General features: G+C 38.1%; 1 long non-coding RNA gene across 3 annotated transcripts in view; it reads left to right on the top strand.

The window, feature by feature from the left end:
* Positions 1–7,560: 7,560 nt before the first annotated feature.
* Positions 7,561–23,508, top strand: part of LOC147578512 (uncharacterized) — a 126,127-nt gene continuing 110,179 nt past the window's right edge. For all 3 annotated transcript variants that reach the window (XR_015255283.1, XR_015255285.1, XR_015255284.1), the window contains exon 1: positions 7,561–7,886. This is a non-coding gene — a long non-coding RNA (uncharacterized LOC147578512). The remainder of the gene's footprint in view (positions 7,887–23,508) is intronic.

Consider the following 23,508-nt stretch of genomic DNA (forward strand, 5'->3'; position numbering starts at 1 on the left):
GAAATCTAGACCAAGTCTTGACTTCCCCTGGGGGTTTCCCAAAGGAGTTTATTAGGAGAAGCACAGACGTGTGGACAAGAGAGAGAAGGTGCATTCTAAGAAGAGGAGATATCATGTACAGACAGGTGTAAGATTGGGTCTGTGGAAGCAGCTAGAGTTTGGAGAGGTTGGCCAGGTGCCAGATAATCCAGGTCCCGGCACACCCATTCCAGAAGGAAAGACGGAACCACGTTCACAAGAAAACCAGGAGAAGATGACGTTGAGAAACTAAAACCAAATATTGTCCTTTTGTTTTCACCAATTTGAGGGAGCCATTTATTTGCTATAAGGCTACTGACAATACTAATGGCATCCTCATAATTGGCTTATTTGCTCCTAAAACCACTTCAGACAAGGTGCATGTGTGTGAGAGGTTGACTAATTGTCAGGAGGACGTATTTTGTAAATCTGGAGACCAAAATATTTCTTCTGATGTCCTGATTTTGCTGACAGATAAAAAGTTTTCTCTAACGTTTTCACTAGAAACTGCACATTTGAAACCAAAACACTCTATCACTGCCATGTTCCCTTCTCCCAATCTCAGATAATCACAATGATATTCTTTAAGAAATTTCATATGGAAGATTGATACCTGTACTATTTTTCTTTGCACTCCAAAATGAGAGAATCCCAAAAGAACACTGATAACTCTTCTAGATATCCTATTTCACAATTTTACTTAGTGGGCATAAAAATTAAGTATAATGTCACTTTATCAGAGAACTATAATTTCATTTAAAAAATAAAAATGATGAGGTTTTTGCAAACCAGCTTATTTAACAGACAAATTCCGGATTCTGAGACATATGTGACTAATGATGCATTTCAGGATAAATTATTAAAACAGTAACATTAAGAGTGATTTATTTTCCTTTAAATTCAGTGGACACATGAAACAGGTCTATTACACCAAAATCATCTTGGATCTAGTTGATATGCGGATGACTACATCCCAGAGTTAATCTCATTTACAAAGAATGTTAGAATTAGAAAAAAATCTGAGGAATTACTTAATTTAGTCTCTCGGTTGTCAAAGAATTTACCTTGACTTGGTAGAAATTTGGTTTTTTGTTTAGGTCCAAATTGTTTTTCAAGATAAATTAAATCAAGTGTAATTTCAAATTTCTTTTCCACTGAACATATTTTTCCTCTTAATAGTTGTTTCTTCTACTCTGAAGAAAAAGTTTCTACACTTATGAGGCTTTTCAAATCTCTCAGAGGATTATTTACCCTGATAATATATATATTTTAAGAACAGGGCCTGACATTTAAAAAAAATATATAAAAACGCTGTACACATGACTGGCTAGTTATCTTAGGGGCATTTTTTAAAGTATCTTTAGGGGCAAGGGAAGAGTAGGTAATTGTCCATTTGTGGCTAGCCTTGTCCCACCTCTTCACCAGTTCTTGACTCAGTTCTTTGAACATCAGTCCTTGAATCCAGCAACTTTGAGTCCCAGAGTCTGTACTTATATTAATGTCTAGTTGTTCAAAGGAGATTTAGAGGACTCCTTGCAACAGCCTGATACATTTGGGAGTGTTTAATGCCAAATATCATAAAGTATTGTTTTCTGAACGCTTTTAATATGTGAAAGACCCTGCTTAATATACATTATCCCTTCTAAATTCTTACCAGGGGGTAGGATGGTTCTCACTTGGGAGCTGAAGAAACAGATTTTCAGAGAGCTTAAATAAATTGCCTGTCATCATAAAGCTAATCAGTGGTAAGGAATGGGATGGATTGGCAACTTGCATCCCTAACTGTACTGAGATAGGATGTAGGTTGAACATTTCCACTCTCAACAGAGGACTGTAATATTGAGCTGAGTCACAGCTGCAAAAAAAAAAAAAAAAAAAAATATGGCATTCACATATACTACGAAGTTATTTGGAATTTACTGTATTTAATATGTATTTAATATGTGTTAAATTATTGAATACATTTTTTTCTGAATATTCGAAAATGGTATACATGTGGTGGCTACATTTATAGTGGTGAGCGTTTAGTACTATGTGGAATTGTTGAATCACTATGTTGTACACCTGAAACTAATAGAACATGCTAGGTCAACTTCACAAATAAAAATAAAATAAAATGGAATAAAAGATCTTTCAAGTTCTTTTTGGGTATTTACTTTAAGATCAGATAAAGTTGGAATTGCCTGTGTGATTCTGTTGTTGGGAAACTAGTATTTTAAGGGAAGAATTTATACTTGATGTAGGAAATAATTTTTCACTTTGTCAGTCTGAGAAATCTCTATATCAAACCCAAAAGATCTTAAGGTAAATAAAGAAAGCATGAATGATTGAGTTGTAAAGAGCTCCAAATACGCTACAGTCTTATGTGAACCTACCTCTGCCTTTTGGAAGGAAGACTTTCTCTTTTAGATCTCATTTGCAAGTTCCTATTTAACTGGCTGGGGCGAATAGTGTTATGTAAAGTATGAAATATAAAGGAACTAGATAGCAATGATAATTATTCAATATCCACTCACCAAATATTTACTGAGACTCAGTATATGCTCAGTGCTCTGCCATATACAGAGGCACAGCAGTGAGAAGAGATGGTCTGTTGTTATAGCTCCACTTTTTCTCATGAAGACCGAGCAGATGGCTGGGTCAGTGCAGTAACTCTGCTAAAACTCAAGTTTAGGTTAAATTGAATTCAAAGTCATCTCTTAAAAAGGGGAATAATTTCATCCTTTTGGAGATTTTGAGAGCATTAAGTGACATAATAAATGTTACCATTGCTTGTATAATAAATGGTGTGTTGAGGGGAGCATGGATGGCTCAGTTGGTTAAGCGTCTGACATTGGCTTGGGCCATGATCTCACAGTTTGTGGGTTCAAGCCCCGCATTGGGCTCTGTGCTGACAGCTCAGAGCCTGGAGCCTGCTTCGGATTGTGTCTCCCTCTTTCTCTGCCTCTCCCTCACTCGTGCTCTGTCTCTCTGTCTCAAAATAAACATTTAATTAAATTTAAAAAAAATTAATGATGTGTTGAAGTCATTCCATAAGTACTTTAGTAATACATATAAAAATAATTAAGTGTATTTACAAATAAATGTATGATAAGTCCGGGAAAATGTATTAATCCTAGCAACTAAAGCAAAGAATTGGTAACACATATCAGCCATTATGCTCTCTGAATTACTCTAGAGGAGGAAGACTCTTGAAATAAGTCTTTATCAAAAAACACTTAGAAGTTATATTCGCCAGTGTGTTCAAATTACATACACTATTGAGTCTTGCTGTACGGAAGAGTGGGAACAGAAGTAGATTTGGCATCTGAAGATCTTGAGTTTTATTTTCTTATCTGTAAAATGATAATGGTGGTGGGACCTACCTTATAGGGTTGCTGTGGGTTTCAGAAAGGATTATGTCTATAAAATTACATGGAAATACAAATGTAATCATTCAAATATAAGCTATTATTTTTGATTAATTAACATATAGCTACCTGATACATTTTTTATATCCAGGTTTTAGATTAAGTCCCTTAATTCACAAATATCCTAGGACACAACCTGAATTTATGGTATAGTGTCCTGAAAAGACTTTCTAACACTTGGGAAAAAATACGTGTTTATGCATGCGTGTGTGTGTGTGTGCGTGTGTGCGTGTGTGTGTGTGTGTGTGTGTGTGTGTGTGTGTGTGTGGTGTGGTGTGGCTTACCTGTTTTTACCATGCATATCAATTTCAGAAAATGTCTGGACTGAATGGCTGAACTGTTTGAGGCAGACATAATTTAAAATTCTGAGACTCTAGCATGCAAATGTGTAATCTGAAAGGCCAAGAGCTATTACTCAGTATGACTTTTAAAGACATATAAATGAAGTTAAGTTTCTGTTCCAGCCCCATGATTTTATGATTTTATGCTTATGTAGTATGACCCCAACTGCCTTCCATGAAGGGAAGATGGTTCTAAACTAGAAACCCTTGATCTTCTAAGCTCTTTGATGAGTCTGGGATTTAAATCTGGAATAAGAGCTGCAGAAAGTTGGACTGCTGTGGACACTAGAAGAATGTGGAGATTTCAGAACATCTTGTGGGAAGGGGATGAGGCGTAGAGATGGGAGAGAAAGAGGAGAAATGAGGGGAAGAAACCAAATCTGTATTGAAATCTATCAAACCCAAAGATGTTTGGTATAGAAAAATCTCTGGTAGAAACTCGTGACAAAAAGAATCTAGGTCACTTTTTAAGCATGATGAGGTAGCATACATGGAACCAGGACCCCAGGACACAGAGGGTGATGCTAGATTTTAAGTCCCTGAGAAGTTGAAGAAGAGTTTGGGACTTTCACACACTGTGGATCAGTAGGTATTTGAGCAAACTATACCTGGATTTTCAAGAGGGCAAAGAGGCCTCAGCTGACACATGGGTTACACAATAGAGACATATATACCTATTTATTTTATTAAGTTTGAACCTGCCTGTTTCCAAAAGGAGAAATAATGCACTTATTGTACTACTTAGTATAATAGAACTTTACATGGGGGAGCTGACCTAGGCCAATGATTCTCAAACGTGGGGAGGGGATGGGGTGAGAAGGAGGAGGTGGGAGGGGCAATTCTTTCCCCAGAGGAAATGTGTTGATATCTAGAAAAGAATTTTTTTTTTTGAGTGACAGAGAGAGCATGCACAAGCAGGGAAGGGGGTAGAGAGAAAGAGGGGTGGAAGAAGAGAGAGAGAATCCCAAGCTGGCTCCACACTCAGTACAGACCCTGATGTGGGGATCAATCCCACAACCTTGGGATCATGACCTGAGCCAAAATCAATAGTTGAATGCTCAATTGACTGAGCCACCAAAGAGCCCATAGAAATATTTTTGATTGTCACAGTTAAGGGTTGCTGGTGATACCTTGTGGGCAGAGGACAGGGATGTTGTGCCATACTATATGATGTACAGAACAGACCCCACAACAAAGACTATCTGACCCCAACGTCAGTTGTGTGGAGCTGAGAAGCCCTGACGTGTGCCAACCTAATATTCTACAAATGAAAGATTGAACATCAGAGAGGGTCAGTGACAGGTGCCAAGTCACACAGTGAGCAAGAAGGACCTGCTTCCTGAAGAGACAGAGGAGATAGGTCCTTCACTGTTTTCCCACCACACCGTGTAACTTCTAAAAGCTAAAAATGGAATTGCTGGAAAATTAAGCTTCTTACGGACAAATTTAGGCTGAAGATGTACTAAATACTTGCATAAATCCTTAGAACAGATACCACTTACCTTGAGAAATCTGGGCCGCCAGAAAAACACAGAATTCAATTCTGTAATATACATTTGACTGTTGGTAGTAAAAACTATTTTCATGATATTTAACCAAAGTACTGCCCAGCATCGTGGTTCTCAAACTTCAGCATCCTTCACAGTCACCCGGAGGGCTGCGGCCCCCCCTCCCTGAGACTCTGCATTTCTAACAAGCTCCCACGTATGCCTGTGCTGCTGCTGCTCAGAAGACTGCACTTTGAGAACCGCTGGCCCAGCATTCGGTAGGTCCTCAATCAAGGTTGGCTTAATACTGTAGGTATTTAAAAATATAATCTCACTAAAAATATGATCTCATTTTGGCACAGATTAATGAATAATCCTAATTCACACTTAGAGGAAAATAATCTACAGATGGCAGAACCAAAACTAACTTTAGACCTCATTTAACTCATCTCTTCTACTTTAGAAATGAAGAAATTAATATAAATTATTTAAGCTTCATTAACAGAAAAAAGAATCTGTTAGAAAATAGCCAATAAAAGCAGTCTTAAATAAAAATCATTCATAGACGTCTGAATGCTGGCAGTGTTATCTTAAAGATACATGAACTCAACGATTGTAAGTATGACTAAATATGCATGCATTATTTTTAACGTTTTGTTTGTGAGGAATACTCTAAGCACCAAACTTGAGTAAAACCTGGTCTGATGGGGTTCTTACGCCAAGCTAAGTCTATGGGGAAAATGCCTATTGACATCAGTAATATAAAATCAGGCCCTGAGGGACCATAAGTGTCTCTTCAAATTATTTGGGAAAACATGTCCATGTTTAATCAATTAAATATAGCATAAAATGATAAGCAACATAATCCCATCTTAGAGCATCAATGTGCTACTGTTAATCATGATTAATGAAGTGAAAGGTGCCCTGAAGGAAATTCATTTTGGTAACATTCATTTTCATTCCTTTAATTCAAGAAAATTAATGCCAGAAATTTCAGATACTTAAAAACTACCTGTTTGCCTAGTGACTGTGCTGTCATTAACCCACCCCATGCCAGTCCTCGCTTAACGGACGCTGAAGATTCAGGTTCTCATTTACCTCTTTAACATCACGAGACACTTTACACAGCCTTTATTTTCCTAACTCATGACATCCTGTCCAAGACACTGAACTTCTCTTGCCAAGGGCATACAGGAAGCCAAATCTTCTCAAATGTGCCGTGTCTGTCTTCAACATTTTAAATACACACCTATCTTTTAAATTAGGTGCCATCTGTTATATCATGACCTCGGGTTGAATCTTATTAAAATTCCTTGCCAATATCACTTCGCTGCTGCAGTCTTCCCCTGCCACTTCTCCGGGCTTTTCTGCAGCATTCAATAAGAGCCTGTTATTTTAACTAATTCCCATAGCAGGACACAGTGTGAGAGTCTCAAACAGAATCAACGCTATACGGTTTCTAATTTTACTCATAGAGTGAATAACTTTCCATGTCAAACCTGGGATCATGCCTCCAAGTCCCCGAGACACAGCGCAGCTTGAACCGGGGAAGCTAACCCAACATCATTCAGTGCTAGTATCAAATGGCGCTTTTACTGCAGGATTCACCTTGGAACTAAGTAGACAGGATTTATTGTTTGTTGAAGTCACATAACTGCCAGGTTCTGCAGGCTTCCTTCTTATATTATCACAAACAATCACAGCCGAAGACAAATACAGGAAAACATAGAGCTTATTTACAAGGGAAGCAAATTTGCCATCAGACAAGGGCAACATAACAGCCGAGAACTGCAGTAAATCTCTTAGAGCTAATAGCGCTCTCCTGTAACACCTCCCAGCAAATGGATTGTACTCAGAGTTTAAACAGCCAAATCAACATTCATTCCTCGATGGCTAGAGATGATGCTTCATAAGCAAATCCTAATTTATGATTCATTTGCTCTTTAAGGGTCTCAAAGCTAGGATTGCTTCAAGACTTCCTATGCTCATTCAAGCATGCTGACAAAACTGGCATCCCTTAGTAATTTCTCTCTGCACCTCTCAGCATGGCTGACAGGCATCTGCCAACACTATAGCATATAAACCACTGAATCATGCAAAAATATTTACCCCCAAAAGATGTAGTAAAAGCTCAGCTTCCTCCAGCTTCCATAGCCCCTGAAGTGTTAATCTGAAAGAACAGTTCCATGAGTTTTCACAGGCCAGCAGTCTGTCTCCTACACTTGACCTAGACAGCCTTACATAACGAAGCGTCGGGGCTGGGGAGCTCGCTGAATGTCATCACCAGCAAGAGTAAGAAGTATTGGCAGCAGCAGGCAGGCGGGCAGGCTGGGAGTTTGCATGGGAATCATGAAATCTTGTCTTTCTCTTTTGAAATGTTTTGGAAGGAGAGTTAAGAATAGCTCCGAAACTGGTCTTGTTGTTTTTGTGGGAAGAATGACCAGAAGCATAAAAGCTGCATTTTCCAGTGAGTGCAGGACACCTCTTTTGGTGTTTGCAATAAACCTAACAGAACGAACTGCTATCTGTAAAGTACTGTGCCATGACACCTAAAATGAAGGGAATGGGAAAGCAAAGTAATGGCTCAAAGGCTGCTACCGAGAGCTTTTGTCTACCTTTAACTCATTGTGGTGAGTATAGGGGAATATGTGTATATATCATAGGAGTAAGAGTTGGAGTTTGGAGGTTTGTAGGATAACTAAAAGATTTGTAAGGAGTGTTTATGTTCCTTGAAGATAGTTTTGCAAGCAAGACAATAGCACCTTTAATCTTGTTTTATCAAATTCAGAAGGGGGTGGGTTAAATTGGTTGTGCTTAATGCATTTCAATTTCAGGTATTTTCATGAAAGTAATAGGAAAATCAGGTACCTCTCTGTGGTGGTTTGCAGATAACTGTCAGATGTGTTAATTACTTCCATTGTTGATACTAAGAAGATAGGAATTTCAGCATTCAGGTTTTGTATACAATGAATCTTTTTTTAGACTTTGAAAGCGATTTCTCAGAATGGGGCAAGATCACGGTGCTTTTAAGTAAGCTGTGTTAGGCTCACTCCTAGATATCTGGAGGATACTTTTAAGCAGCAAATTAAAAACAATGTACTCTCCATCTAATTTTCATTCAATTATCTCAAGCGTGTGCAATACAAGTTACGTTTTTGAGAGCAAGAAATAATAAAACCAGTCTTATATTCTGATCCTGAGTACAATGATATGATACTATTAATATAAGATGATAGTATATTGTTTAATTATATATAAAATTGTGGTTTGATATGGGATATGGGCTAAGATATAATTTCCGAGGCAACAGAAATAGAGAAGCCATGCATCATTTAAAAATAATATTAATGTGCTGCTTTTAGCTGGGAAACTTATCTGCTAATGGATCACACTGAGAATAGAGCAGGGAAATAAGAGAATTTTAGGTCTACGAAACAACACAGTGATCTAATTCCACCCCATTATTTAACCCTTAAGGACACTGAGATAGAAGTTAAAAGATGTGCTTAAGATGGCTCAGAAGAAGAGGTGAGTGGAAAGTGGTTTTCCTGATCCTCACTGGTATTTTGTCTACCATATTATAGCGAATAATTGTCGCTATAAATGTAAAGGTGTAAGGCCTGATGTAAAATGATTTTTTTAATTATAGCAATGACAGAAAACAAAGTGGAGTAGCACTAAATACCTGCTTTATAGATAGCAGTAGTCTGATTTTAGAAAAATCAATCCCCTCAGTGGATGGAATGAGAAATTTTATTCAATTATTTCTCACAAGTGTAATGAACATATTAAAACATTTAATTAAATTTTCAAATTATGAAATAGTATTCTGAACATTTGGCAATGGACACTACATTGGTAGTTCAGATCTTTTTATTTTGTTAATGTCGATCATGAAGCTAGACTTAGCTCTCTTTTGGAGAGCTAATGTACATGAAATAAACAACCCATAGAAAGCAAAGAATTGGAAAATAGAATGTTTTAAAAAATAATTTGTCTTCTTACTTTCAAGTACAATGAATGAGCTCTTATAGTCAGGCAGGTTTTTTTTTTTTTTTCATCCTTGCATCCCTGACCCCAGCATGGTGCTTCCTGGAAACCTCAATAAATGTTTACTAAATGAATAAATGAAAGGGTGAAATGCATTCATGATGATCCATATGTGAGAGTTGCATATGTTACTGCCAGGTAGAGTCCCTTGGAGTCATTTTAAAGAATGTATAAAAATGATTTATGAGTATATCAGCTTAATAGTCACCAAAGTAAACAAATGCTTCTGAAATACTTGTTTGGAAACTGTTCTTATTAAAAAAAAATAGCATTCCCCTTACAATCTAATTGGATCAGCCTGGTATAGGTTTGACAGCTCCTAAGAGATAATTCAACTTTCACCAGGTTAACCAAATAGAGGAATTTTCTCAAGTGACATTAAGTTAAGTGACCTTAAGGTGAGACTTCACAGTCCTGGGAAAACCCATGGTCTTCCTTCCTCTTAACCATCCTTAGCATGTGGACTTCATCCTCTGATTTGTCACCTTGTGGTCTCAAAATGGCTGCCACTGCTCCAGCATCCAGGGTGTATTCCAGCCAGGAGGACAGGAAATGCAAAGGGCAAAAGGCAAACTCCAGCTGAATCAGCTCTTTCTCCAAGAGATTTCCCTATTGCCTAGAGATTGTGGCTTATGTCTTATGGGTCATAACTGTGAGAAATGGCACCCTTCCTGGTGAGGAGTCTGGAATAATTGTTTTTAGCTGAGTGCATTCCTCTCCCAATAGAGCTGGGGTTCTGTTCTTAAGGCAAATGAGGTTGCTTTCCCAGTATCCATTCTCCCTTAGCATATACTTTTGGTAATTCTGGTAAAATTCTAAAGCATTCAGCATGATCATTTAGTCTAAGTTGATTTATCTTCCAGAAGAAGCAAAAAGTTTCTCATTTTATGTCTAGATGTACAGAAAAAAATTATCCTACTTTTGCAATAGAACATTACTTGGGTAGCAATGGGTTTATAATTACACTAAGGTCAAATGGATGCAAAGAGAAAGCTGCAGATAAACATTTCAGAATGAAAAAAGAAAATAATTCCTTGTGACATTTCACCCCATATTCACCCCACAAATAAGGTTGTCTGAAGTAGTTTCTTTCTGAAAAGATTCTGGCTATAGAAGAATAAATGGGCACTGGATTGAAATTTATTTAATTTATTGCATTTTTTAAGTAAAATGGTGTCTCACTAATTTGGAATAGAGGCTTTTACTTTGTTTTTGTTTTTTTTTTTTTTTTCAGTTCTGCCTATTGTCTTGCTGGAATTAGCTAGGCTGAAAAGCATGTGACTCTTCCTGCTGGGCCATGAAAGGGATGTTCCAATTAGGTCACAAAAAATGATTCTCTGAACCAGAAGCTGTTCTTTATATTGGGACAAGGAATAATACTGAGATCTTTAAAAGGACCTGAAACAAGATGGCCCCTCGAACAAAAAATTTCACTTGAAACTTACAGAAAATTCCTGGGCAGATTGAATTAGAAACTCTCTGATTTTAGGGAGGAAATGATGGCATTCTTTTTTTTTTTTTTTTAATGTTTATTTATTTTGAGGGGGAGAGAGAGACTAACTGTGAGCAGGGGAGGCACAGAGAGAGAGGGAGACACAGAATTGGAAGCAGGTTCCAGGCTCTGAGCTGTCAGCACAGAGCCTGTCGTGGGGCTCTAACTCATGAACCATGAGATCATGACCTGGGCCAGAGTTGGACGCTTAACTGAATGAGCCACCCAGTCAAACCAAAATGATGGCATTCTTAGTTTCTATTAAACTCAACTTTTATATGGGAGATAGCTGACTTCTGAACCCAAGTCACAATCACCTTGAAATAACCTATTCAGAAAAAAATGGAATACTGCTGTAGCCTCTACTATACTGAAAAGCCACATGGAACATCGTGTTCATTTCACTCTCTTAACAGGAGTAAATAGAGGAAATTCTTTGCAGAAAAGCAGACTATATCTAGCCTAACTGAAGATGGCAAATTAAAGTATATTTAGTACCTGGCAGGTATGAGTTTCACAAGTCACAAACTCAGGGGAGAGCAAAAGTGCAAATATCTTCATTTTCTTATAAATTAATTTCTAATGTCCCATTTTCTAATGGTAGAAAATTTAATCATTTCTAGGTCAGCTCAATTGCTTTAGTACTTTTTCAGTTATCTCGGGTTTAGCTTAGTGAGATTTTTGTCTTTGCCCTTCATATTAATTAGACTAACCCTAGCCTCAGCAACAATATACCCTCAAGTCTTGGTGGCTTAGCACAATTAGATTGTATTTCTTACTCATGAAAAGTTCTGTGTGGTTGTTCCTAGTTGGCAGGTGGCCTTCCATGTGATCATTTATGGATCCTGGATCCTTCTGTTTTGTGGCTCCTCTTGCCTCTAGGTACTTAAGTCAGCCAACAGATGGAAAAAGACATTGTGAGAATTATACCTACCTCTTCAGCCCAGAAATGACACACATGACTGGCATTTATTTATTTATTTATTTATTTATTTATTTAAAATATTTATTTATTTTTGAGAGAGAGGGGGAGTGAGAGAGAGAGGGAGGGGCAGAAAGAGAGGGATACAGAATCTGAAACAGGCTTCAAACTGTCAGTGCAAAGCCCAATGTGGGGCTTGAACTCACGAACGGTGAGATCATGACCTGAGCTAAGTTGGATACTCAACTGACTGGGCCACCCAGGTGCCCCCTGGCTGCCTTATACTCAAATGGTGAGAAATGGTCATGTAGCTCCACCTAGATGCAATGGAAGGCTGAGAAACATTGTCCCTAGCTGGGCAGCCACTTCTCAACAGCAAGCATAAGTTTTGTGGTCACCAAGCTACCTCTGTCTACCTTTCATCTCTGCAGTTAATCATGTAAATAATATATCATCTCTGGCCAATTATTATGTTTTGGGATTAGAGAACTGAGGATTGAATGGGTAGGAGGAGAGGGTAGCTCTCCTGTGTTAATGACTGATCATATTTTGCACTTGAAAATGGGATCACATCCTTTTTTGCCTATCCAGAGATCAGAGAAACTTTAGTATAGATTTTCAAATTCTTACATTGTAGCACCTGGAATTCAGGTCCATGATTTTACAATACCCCACATTACAGCAGTTCCACGTGCCATGAGAAACATGGCTGATCTATATGAACCTTGAAAGGTTGGTTTCTGAACTCATTCTGATCATATCATCCAGCAAATGCTTGGATATCACTTGGGTATGTCAGGCAGGATGAAGGAAGGCACAGGAAGAAAGGAGTTGAACCTTTTTATCAAAAAAGCAACATTTTCAGAAACTCTTCAGCAGACTTCCTCCTGGGTCTCATTGGCCAGAATTGTAAAATGCCCACTCATAGGAATAAGGGAGGAGGCTGGGAAAAATAGCTTTCAAGTTGGACCAATGGATGTTTCAAACAAAATTGGGGTTCTCTTCATAAGGAAAAAGGGGGAAGGGAATAACAATTGTCTGTCTCAACATTAATAGGCCAACTAATCGGCTTGTTTACATTTCCCAGAGGGCTTAGTGTCAGTGGTGTGTGTGCATGAGAGAGACAGGTTGATTGATACTGTGGTGTTGAGGATCAACCCCTAGGCAATCCAGAGACTGTTTTCATTTAAAATGGTTCTGCAACTTAGTGGCTAATGAACCAGGATGTTTGTAGATTGATCATTTTGCCTTTCCATATTTTTCAGTCTTGGATTCTCTTCTGAACTTGCTAGGGCATATTCAAAGTAGGTGTTCTATTTAAACTGGGAAGAAGCAACCTTTAAAAAAAGCTCTCTCTTCTCCTTTCCAGCTGCCTCTCTTCATTAAAGACACACACACACACACACACACACACACACACACACACACTCCAGAATTTCTAAGTGTTTGAGTAAAAAGGAGAATCATCTAGTTCAGAGTATGTGTGTAGATGGGAGGATGAGAAAAGATGGGTGCCTGGAAGGAAGGAGGGGCCAAGTGTTCAGTAGTAAGTTGTGCTTTTGGGTGTTTCCTTTTTTTCCAAGTTGGTTTCCCCCAAGTTGAGTCTAAGAATGTGCAAACCTTGTTCATTGTCCAATGCGTTAGATTATTTCTAATATAGCCCTAAAGAGCTGGCACCACTGCTCTGTCTTCTCTTTTCCAGGACCCCCATATTCTATTTCTCATCAGTCTCCACCGTAAAGGCATAGTAAAGCCATACTCAGGAATTCCCTTCTAGATCTATGAACAATTAGACCAATTCAAAAGAAACAGTGGCGCCTGGGTGGCTCAGTTGGTTAAGCGTCTGACTTCAGCTCGGGTCATGATCTCACAGTCTGTCCCCACGTCAGGCTCTGTGCTGATAGCTCAGAACCTGGAGCCTGCTTTGGATTCTGTGTTTCTGTCGCTCTCTGCCCTTCACCTGCTCACACTCTGTCTCTCTCTCAAAAATAAATAACTTTAAAAAAAATTAAAAAAAGAAAAAAGAAACAATTTACTTCCCACCCACTTATTTGGCCAACGTTCCAGTCTCCTTGAATTGTTTGCAGATATGAGCAACCTTCATACTATCTCCTGCCTCTGTGAATTCATGAAGACTGTTCTCTCCATTGGGATCACTCATCCCCGGTCACCCCAACAACCTCTGCCTTTGCCATCCCATCCTCATTCCTTCCCTGTCATCAGTGAAACCTGTTAGGTTTAGGTTTAAGGTTTTGTTTTTGTTTTTGTTTTTTGTTTTTAACAGCATTTCCTGATCCCTTCACCCCCCACCCCCACCCCACTCAAATGGGAATTATTTTTGCTTGTTGAGATGTTACCACGACTCAGAAAGCCCTGGTCTTAAACTTTCTTAAACATATTTGCTTTTATACCATCTTCCTCAAATAACTGGTTAACTATTTAAAAACCAAGACCGTGTTTTATTCATCTTTGAATTTCTCACACCTAAAATGGAGACTGTTTGGGACACAGTATGCATTCAATAACTATTCCTTGCAATAAAAAAAAAAAAAAAAAAAAAAAACAAAAAACCGAGATTACTAAAACAATGAAGATCAACCCATCTACTTTAAGAAAGCCAAGCATACACAAATATGGATTTATTAAGCACTAGGAATAATGACATATCCTATAAAAAGGTGCTTAATTTGTTAAGAAATGACCAAATTTTCATTGAAAATGTCATTTAATAGTTGTCTTTACATTCAGTTTTTCCACAAAAAATCTTTCTTTTTTTTTAAGTTTAATTATTTTTAAGGGAGAGTGAGTGAGCATGAGTGGAGGAGGGGCAGAGAGAAAGGAGACAGAGAATCCCAAGCAAGCTTCACACTGTCAGCACAGAGCCCGATGAGGGGCTTGAACTCACTAACTGCCAGATATGACTTGAGCTGAAATCAAGAGTGGGTCACTTACTGGACTAAGCCACCCAGGTGCCCTCCAGGTCTATTTCTTTTAAGTTTTTTTAAATGTTTATTTATTTATTTTGAGAGAGAGGAGTAGAAAGAGAGGGAGAGAGAGAATCCCAAGCAGATTCTACACTCAGCTCAGAGCCTGACACAGGCCTCTATCTCACAACTGTGAGATAATGCATGATCTGAGCTGAAACCAAGAGTCAGACGCCTAACTGACTGAGCCACCCAGGTGCCTCCAAAAATCAATTTTTTAAAATAAGCAATATCTGTATTTCAAAAATCCAATTGCAAGCAATGGCTTGACTTTTAAAAAAAAATGATAATCTGGTTATTATAGCAGTTCTACTTTGTTCTCTACATATTTTGTTAAATCCACATGTTGGATATAAAAAATACTCCCTTCTTTTGAGAAACTAGACATTGGTAGACTATTTCAAAAAATTACAGAAATGTTACCTGTTATTAACAGAGTATAAACTTAATATTTTTTTGCCTATATTACATGTTTTAGTTACCCCAAACTCTCACAGTTGGTCTATCATTTTATTCTCATAATATGCTTGTGATAGGTGTTAGATTTCACCACCTATCCTACCTCTCCTTTTATTAAAAAAAAAGACAGAGAAAAAATGCCCACAACTCTTTCCAGATCTCACAGTTAGTTTGCTGACCCTTCTTTTCTAATTAAGTAATTCACTTTTGGAATTTATGTTTTCTTGGTGTGGGCCTCTGTTCTGCTCAGTGTGCTTGGTAAAATTTGTTGTGGATCTGCAAATCAAGCAGTCAACACACACACTTGGTGCCGTCCTTTATTGCTTCTGCAAAGTCCTCAGACAATTTTAGTCAGATTTCCAAATTACGCTATTGTATTTGGAGCCCAGCTTTAGAAACCCTGTCTTCAAATGGCAAGCATGGGCCCCCTCATACATTCGGATGTGAAAAATCTGATACAGGGAGCTCTAAACCAGCAGAGCTCTCTCTGCTGAAGGCCAGAGTTTCCCTGGAGGTAGAGGATTAAGATACAGATGCTGAACTGGGTACCCAGACCCATTTGTTCCTTTCACCTCATCTCTTTTTCACCCCTCAACTTTTCCAGTTGGAGAAAGACTTGCCTGAGGCCACATACCTAGCTGTCTCTATGGCTTGGTCAACACACAGGTTTTCTTGACTAGGGTCACATAAGCGAAGAATCAAGTATCGAAATGAATAATAGAACCCCAGTTTTGTTTTTGTAGATATAGCTGGATTATAAAAAATTCAAAGTGTATTCCATTTAGCAAAACCTCTAAACATGTTCTGCATAGTGACGTTATATATGCTAAGTCATCTTCTTGCCATTTTATAAATGGAGAAGCTGATGAGAATGTTGAACTAATGACAGATAAACGTGGATCATAATTTACATTTGTATGAATGTGCTTAATACTTGACAAAGCACATTCATGTATTTGATCCCCTAGAGACCTGGATCCTCACTGGATCCATGTGAGGTCTGCAAGGCCACCACTGACCTGAGTGAGGCCTCTACTGAGATGAGTCCGGGATGCATCCTGAGTCTTGGAGCTCTGCACACAATGCTCTGGTGGCACTTCCTACTGTAGGAATCTACTAGCCAAGTGGAAGGCTACATGGGTGTGAGGTGAAAAGTGTGGGTGAGGAATGTCCAATCCTAACCCCAAACCTGCCACAGAGAATCTCTGTTACTATTCAGACCTCCATGTGGGCTTTTGGAGGAGAGAGGTTCAGGATTTCAGAGAGGGGCTCAGACTTGTGAAATCCAGTGATGAAAAGATCTTCAGAAATGCCAAGCTCTGTTATTACTCTGAGTAACAATTAGTCCCCAAATGATTTTTATTTTGGGGAAGAAAATCTCAGAAGTGATTAGTCAACTAGTTGCACAGCTGCAAATGTCTTCAGATTGGAAAACATTGCCCTCTTTTCAGAGGACAGGCAACAAGGTTCCAAATGCACGCAGATTTTGCATATACAAAAAACTACTCCATCAGCAAGCTTAATTAGGTAGAAAAAAGTTTGCCTCTGATTCCATTATAAATCAACCAATCATAGGATTTGGAGGTTGGAAGAAACCCCAGTTTTGCTATTGCCCCACATGGCTAGCTTGGCAAATACAGAAGGCAGATAAAATTTGATTTTGATTAGCGCTCTAAAAGAAAAAATATTTCTATTCTGGTACACAATGTATCTTTACTAATATGAGACATCTTTAAAAATGTAGTATATTAATAGTTTGATAGTTAATCTTTGAGCCCTAATGAATTATTAGTTTTCAATAAATAACATTTAATATATATTAATGAATATTAAAAACACTCTCTGTAATCCTGGTTCCCTAGCATTCAGGGCAAATTTTATAGGGGAAAAATGGCAATTATAATGCCTCTCTCATACGACTGTTGTAAATTTCAGTGGCAAAATACTTGTTAGTCACCGAGCCTGTGTTGAGTTAATAAAGTTCACTTCTATCTTTCTTGTTTCCCTCACATAAAGATCGGAATTTTGATCTCTGGTCAGCCAAAGGAAGACTATTTTTAGCCACTAACCCTTCAGATTAAACTAAATTGGAAAGCTTCTCTTTGGGCTTCTTTTTTTAAAGTTCATTTTTATTCTCACTTGTCTGTAACAGGAAAGGTGGGGCTGGGAGGGTCCCTTCTTCATAGAGAAACCTTGCATTCAGTATGTGTGCTAATCAATGACCCACTGATGATTGCATTTTTAAAGTATCCTTGCTTCTGATGTACTTAGCCATTTGCTGTATTCACTCTAGCTATTAGCAAGGAATATTTATTGACTCCCCTACCCACACCTATCTTTTAGGACATACAGCTAAATCCTTTTGGAATGTTTATGGTCTGGGGAATATATGATGATATTATACTGTATGATTGGTGCTGAGGGCTGGAAATTTTAAGCACTTTGGAATCCAAATGACAAGATCACTTCCTCTGGGGGTGTAAGATATCTTCTTGGGGAAAGTGGGATTTGGATATAGAAGTGGAGGGGGTGGATTTCATAGAGAAGAGTATGGAGAGGGTGGAGTGGTTAATCCTTCTTGAAAGAAAAAGGGAAAGAGAGGAATATTCCAGAAAAAAGGAATAGGCCAGTTTATCTAGGGCCTGAGGGATTGTGCATTATCATGATTAATCACAGGAACAGTTGCCAAGCTTTCATTATAAAAATATTCTCTAGGAGAATTCATCAAGTTCTATTGCCTATTAATTTCTGTTGATGCATTTTATTTAGCATCTTCAATGACTGAAGACACTTTTTAAAAAAAGAAATGAAGGCAATAAGATGAAGCTCATTAGATAAATGATTTATGTGTGATATTTTAAAACTAAGCAATGTCTTTGCCCCAAGAAAATTATGAGTCTTTACTTTTAATATGTTTGCAGTATCCTTGGAGTGTCTAAATTTATGACTTAACATTTTTACTTAGTACATATCAGTAGATAGTGTTTTATCATCTTAAATTTACCATTTATCAAGAAATTATGAAACAAGGCAATGTAATGCCGTGGCACATGTTTTGATTTGGAACTTTAAAAAATTTGGTTTACAGTCTTACTTATACCATTAAAATTCTCTTTTCTTGTATGACCTTGAATATATTTCCCATCTGTGAATCTGTGTAATCATGTACAAAATAACCGAGACTAAATTTAAATGCATTTGAATCCCTTCAAGTTTTAAAATTGTATATTTTATATATATATAAAATACACACATATATATTTTAAAACTACAATATTCTTTTACTTTTATCTTTTTTTAAAAACCACATTCATGAGAATAGAATTTGCAGAGTTCAAATGGTTTTTTTCCTAGGTAGCAAAATAATTTTTCAAGGGCTACATAGCAGCTTTTAGCAGCTTACTGTCAAAACCAACATCCTAAAGAAACTTAATGACATAAAGCAAGATTTTAAAAGGTCTTTCTGCTCCTGGTTGGTGAGGCTTGTGAGGAATTCTGAAACGTGTGTAATTTAACATTCATTACAGCACTTCATGAGGCTCTAAAGTTCCAAAGTATATCTACCCATACACTTGACCTAAGTGACTTTTTTTCTAAAGTTTATTTATTTTTGAGAGAGAGACAGAGCGCGAGTAGGGGAGGGACAGAGAGAGAAGGAGACACAGAATCTGAAGCAGGCTCCAGCCTCTGAGCTGTCAGCACAGAGCCTGACGCTGGACTCGAACTCAAGAGCAGTGAGATCATGACCTGAGCCAAAGTCGGCCGTTTAACCGACTGAACCACCTGGTGCCCCTGACCTAAATGACTTTTTATGGAAGATAAGAATATATTCAAGCCTCACCACTGAAACTGGTGAGGGATGCCACCCTTATGAAGAATGGAAGGTGGAAAATATTCCATCTTGAGAATATATCCTCAGGAAGCCAACAACGGATGAGTGGTTGCCCCACTTATGAGTATAGCTAAGAGGTCCCTCTAGTAAAATAACTCTCTTTATCAATTTTCTAGCAAGAAGACTGAGCTCCTTCTCTTTGAGACTGTGTGTGTTAGAGAGGACACTTGCTTGTATCAGCAAGCACAGACCATTGATTGAACATTGCTAATGCATCTCTACCAAGAGAAGCCATGCGGGGATTATCAGAACCCCTGCAGGAAAGCCCATGACAGACTTCTGCATAGTTGTAGTTTCTTACAGCCCTGAGAAAATCTTTCAGATATTTTCATAAGCCTGGGTCCTATGTGGGCATGTAATTCTAGCTACACATAAATAAATAACATCAGTGCTAATAGTACATACACTTTGTGTTGTGAGGTAATTTTGTCCTAAATGCCTATTGCTATACATTTTTAATTCCCTTCAGAATAAATAGAAGCTTTTCTTTACAAAGTGGCTAATGAAAGATTAGGCCCTTTTCTTCTGGCTTTCTGTTTGGTGAAAACAAATGTGTACATCTTCTTTAAAGTTTGAGAACATAGGACACCCTCTATTCCCCAAAGCAGATTTGAATTTTCTAGCTTTACTTTTTAATATTTAAAATGTTTAATGTTTATTTATTTATTTAGAGAGAGATAGAGCATGAGCTGGGGGGGGGGGCAGAGAGAGAGGGAGACACAGAATCTGAAGCAGGCCCCAGGCTCTGAGCTGTCAGCATAGATCCCAACATGGGGCTCGAACTCATGAATCACGAGATCATGACTTGAGCCGAAGTCGGACACTAAACTGACTGAGCCACCCAGGTGTCCCTACTTTTTAGTATTTAAAGGTTAGTATATTATATAAACCAAAATAAAACTATGATTATTAAAAACTATGATTCACAATAAACCTATATTACATGATTATTTGAAGTTTGCCATGGTATAGTGTAAAAATCACAGTAGGGGCACCTGGGTGTCTCCATTGGTTGAGTGATTCTTGATTTCAGTTCAGATCATAATCCCAGGGTCATGGGATAGAGCCCTGCATTGGGGTCCTTGCTGAACATGGAGTCTGCTTAAGATTCTCTCTCCCTCTGCCCCCTTTCCTTCTTTCTCTCTCTCTCTCGCAAAATAAAAAAAAATTAGTAAAACACAGGAAGACCTGGATTGAGACTCTGGTCCTATTAGTTAATAGTATGGTGACTTCTGGAAGCTGCTCAAACTTTCTGAGCCTGTGCTCTCGCCTATTAAATGGGGATGATAATTTGAAACCATAGGGTTGTAAAGTAAAATAATGAGATAATGTGTTTGGCACATAAAAGGTGTTCAAAAAATACTCCTCTTCTTCTCCACTAACCTCCTTGATCATGCTGAAAGTACGGGGCAGGAATTTGATGAACGCTTCACTGAAAAAGAAAAATCAAGAACTCATGATTTTATTTCTGGCCTTCTGTTTTTCTCACTTTATACATTTCCCTGAGTTATCTTGATCTATTTGTTGGTCACAATTACCACCTCTATGCTGATGGCCTCCATGTTTCTATTTGTGGTTCGAATCACTTTCCTGTATGTCTATATGCCTTTTATACATGCCTCTGTTAAACTCACTTTAAAGTCTACATTTCCAAAATTGAGTTTAGTATCTCCCTCTTACCATTAAAAAATACAATAGCCATTAAACAATTGGCTTTTCTTGCTTTGTTTCCTATCAAGAGTGCCCAAGCTTGAAATCTGGGTTACAGCTTGGACTTTTCCCTAAATTCTTCACACCCAATCACTACGTCCCATCCCTTCTACTTCCAGAATATCTTTCAGATTCATCTACAACTCTCCACTCTTACCATTACTACCCTGCTTCAGACCATCATCATCTATTACCTGAATTTTTGCAACCAACTTTCAGCTGGTCTCTCTGCTTATAGTCATGCTTCCCTCCAATCTGTTGCCCATAATGCAGACAGAAAGACCTTTCTAAATCTACTGCATATTGTGTCTCTTCCATTCTTAGAACACAGGCTTATCACCATTCTAATGCAGCTTACGTGATGTATCCTTAACATGCTTCATTCACAATGGGGTGCACTCTCTAGACCTCCTTGAGGACCCAAGCATTCATTACAGTGTTACAGCCAACTGCTCTCAGTTATGTCCCTCCTTGGGACTTCCCTCAGCTGAAGAAAGCTTACTTGTACAAGGTTAAACCCTTCCTAGGGCAGCCGCTTCCAGTGACAGTTCCACTCATAGGTATGAAATTATTCCACCCCTGATCCCAGTCGGAGAAAACTCTAAAGATCCATCCCAATTTAAGAACTCCCTGTGGGATTGGCTGAAGATGTTGTTTTGATTATATTACAGCCCAACTTCTTCCCTGAACACAGAGACAGAAGTTGAGCAGTAGACTGCCTTCATTGCTTCATAGGTGTTGATATTGAAAGTTCTCCCAATAAACTTCCTGCATGAAAACCTCAACCTCTGAGTCTAGTTCCCAAAGAACCCAACCTTTGACACAAGGGTCTCTTATGGACTATTTAACATTTCAGCCTCTTCCCTTTGCATTCTGTCTTTTATCCAGTCTGACCTAATTTCAGTTCTTCAACTATGTAGTGCTATACCTTTAGTACTTGTCCTTTCCTCCAGGCTCTCTCTTCCCTCCTTCTTTGGGTCATTGCTTAAAGTGTCACTTCTTTCAGGAGGCTTTTCTGATGCAGATTCTAGTTAAGTGCATTCTCTTTATGTTTTCCCGGTGGTTCCTTCCTCTTAGCACTTACCACTACCATGTTGTATTATTATAGCCCATGACCATGTCTAGTCTATATTATTGATCAGCTATAGGCTCTGTAAGGAAAGGGAATTATGCACCATTGTATCCTCATTCATTTCACAGTGCTTGGCTTATGGTAGACTCTTGGTACAGAGTACATAGACTCTTTTGGTACAGAGTACCAGAATTCCCTCCACTGTTAGAAGTTATCATTAATAGCCTTAGAATTTATAAGTAGCCTATACACTGTTGACAATCTCTTATTTCTAAGTTGAAAACAGAAAATAATAATTCTAGTCAGAAGTTATCATTAATTTTCTTAGAATGTACAAGTAGTCTACATACTGTTGAGAATCTCTTATTTCTAAATTGAAAACAGAAAATTATAACTTCTAATCTAGAATTTAATAATAACTTCACTATTATTAAATCTCTCATTGAGATAGGAGAAAAGAATATTGAAATCTGGTAGGTTCTTATAAAGCATGTTAGTAACAACAAGTTATTTTCTAAAGTTCCAATGTTATCCTTGTTTTTTAAATACTTGGGGACATTGCAGGTGTCAGTGGGAAATCTGCACATAATTATATATTTATTCCCAATGAAATATCAAAGAGATGAACTTGTAGTGAGACTATTACAGGGATCTAAAGGGAACCTGAGGGAAGCTGTGTCATAGGTCCACCTCTCACATAGAACTTTGCTTAGGGTGTGGACTTGTTCATGAAAAGACATTGACCTTCCAATCTATACATTTGATTGTGAAGGTGTAAGAATTTGCTCTTAACCAACATTCCAGAATGTTCACATTTGAGACCCTTGTTAGAAACTGTAACATCAAACTCTGTATTTGTACTCTTATAAAAGTTCGAGAAGTTGAGTTTATAGAGGATACTTTGATGGCATTGCAGTTCAGTCTTCTCAGTTTTCCTAGACCTCATTATTGCATAAACAGAGAGCTTTACTCTGAGGCGATATTGGTTTTTTAAAAGTCAACTACAGAAACTAGAAGCACACAGTGGTCACATTCTAGAGAGGTCTGCTGCAGGTTTCATTTGATCATGATCCTATCATTTTCACTGAGGTAGAATCCTAACAGGCTGTGGTTGAAAGCACTGCAGTGTCTGTTAATAGTCTGACCAAACGGTTGCAGCTTAAAATCAAAGATCATCTAAATATGTATCTTTTGAACAGAAGAGAAGAAAAAAAAATTCAGTGAAAATTGGCTTCAAATTCAAGTTTAGAAAGCATTTTAAACAAGATTATGTAAGTCAAACTAAAAATGCATGCAAATCACTACCTAAGTACTGACTATGAAACTTAGCACATTCATTGCTAAATTAGAAAGTAGTTGGACAATCCTTTCCTCTCTGGGGAGTGTGAAAACCTCTAGGCCCACGGCCAATAGACTGGAATGCCTGGTTAACTTCAGGCTGCCTGGACACTCACTGTCGTTATTGAAAGCCTATCACACGGCTCAGATCGAGCTCTGGCAGGTGAGATCTAGGGAAAAGGGAAGACCATGTGGCCAAGTTTGTCCATCTCAAAGGGCTTCTCTATCTTTGCCGAAACAGAGCATCTCCTTGTTTTTGGGAGGAAAAGAAAACCGTCTTAAGAATTCCTTATTACAAGAAAAAAGTTAGACTTTTTATAGATCTTTAAGAAT

Source organism: Puma concolor, chromosome C1, assembly GCF_028749965.1.
Source record: "Puma concolor isolate L17-30 chromosome C1, mPumCon1.1.hap2, whole genome shotgun sequence".
Classification (NCBI taxonomy): Eukaryota; Metazoa; Chordata; class Mammalia; order Carnivora; family Felidae; genus Puma; species Puma concolor.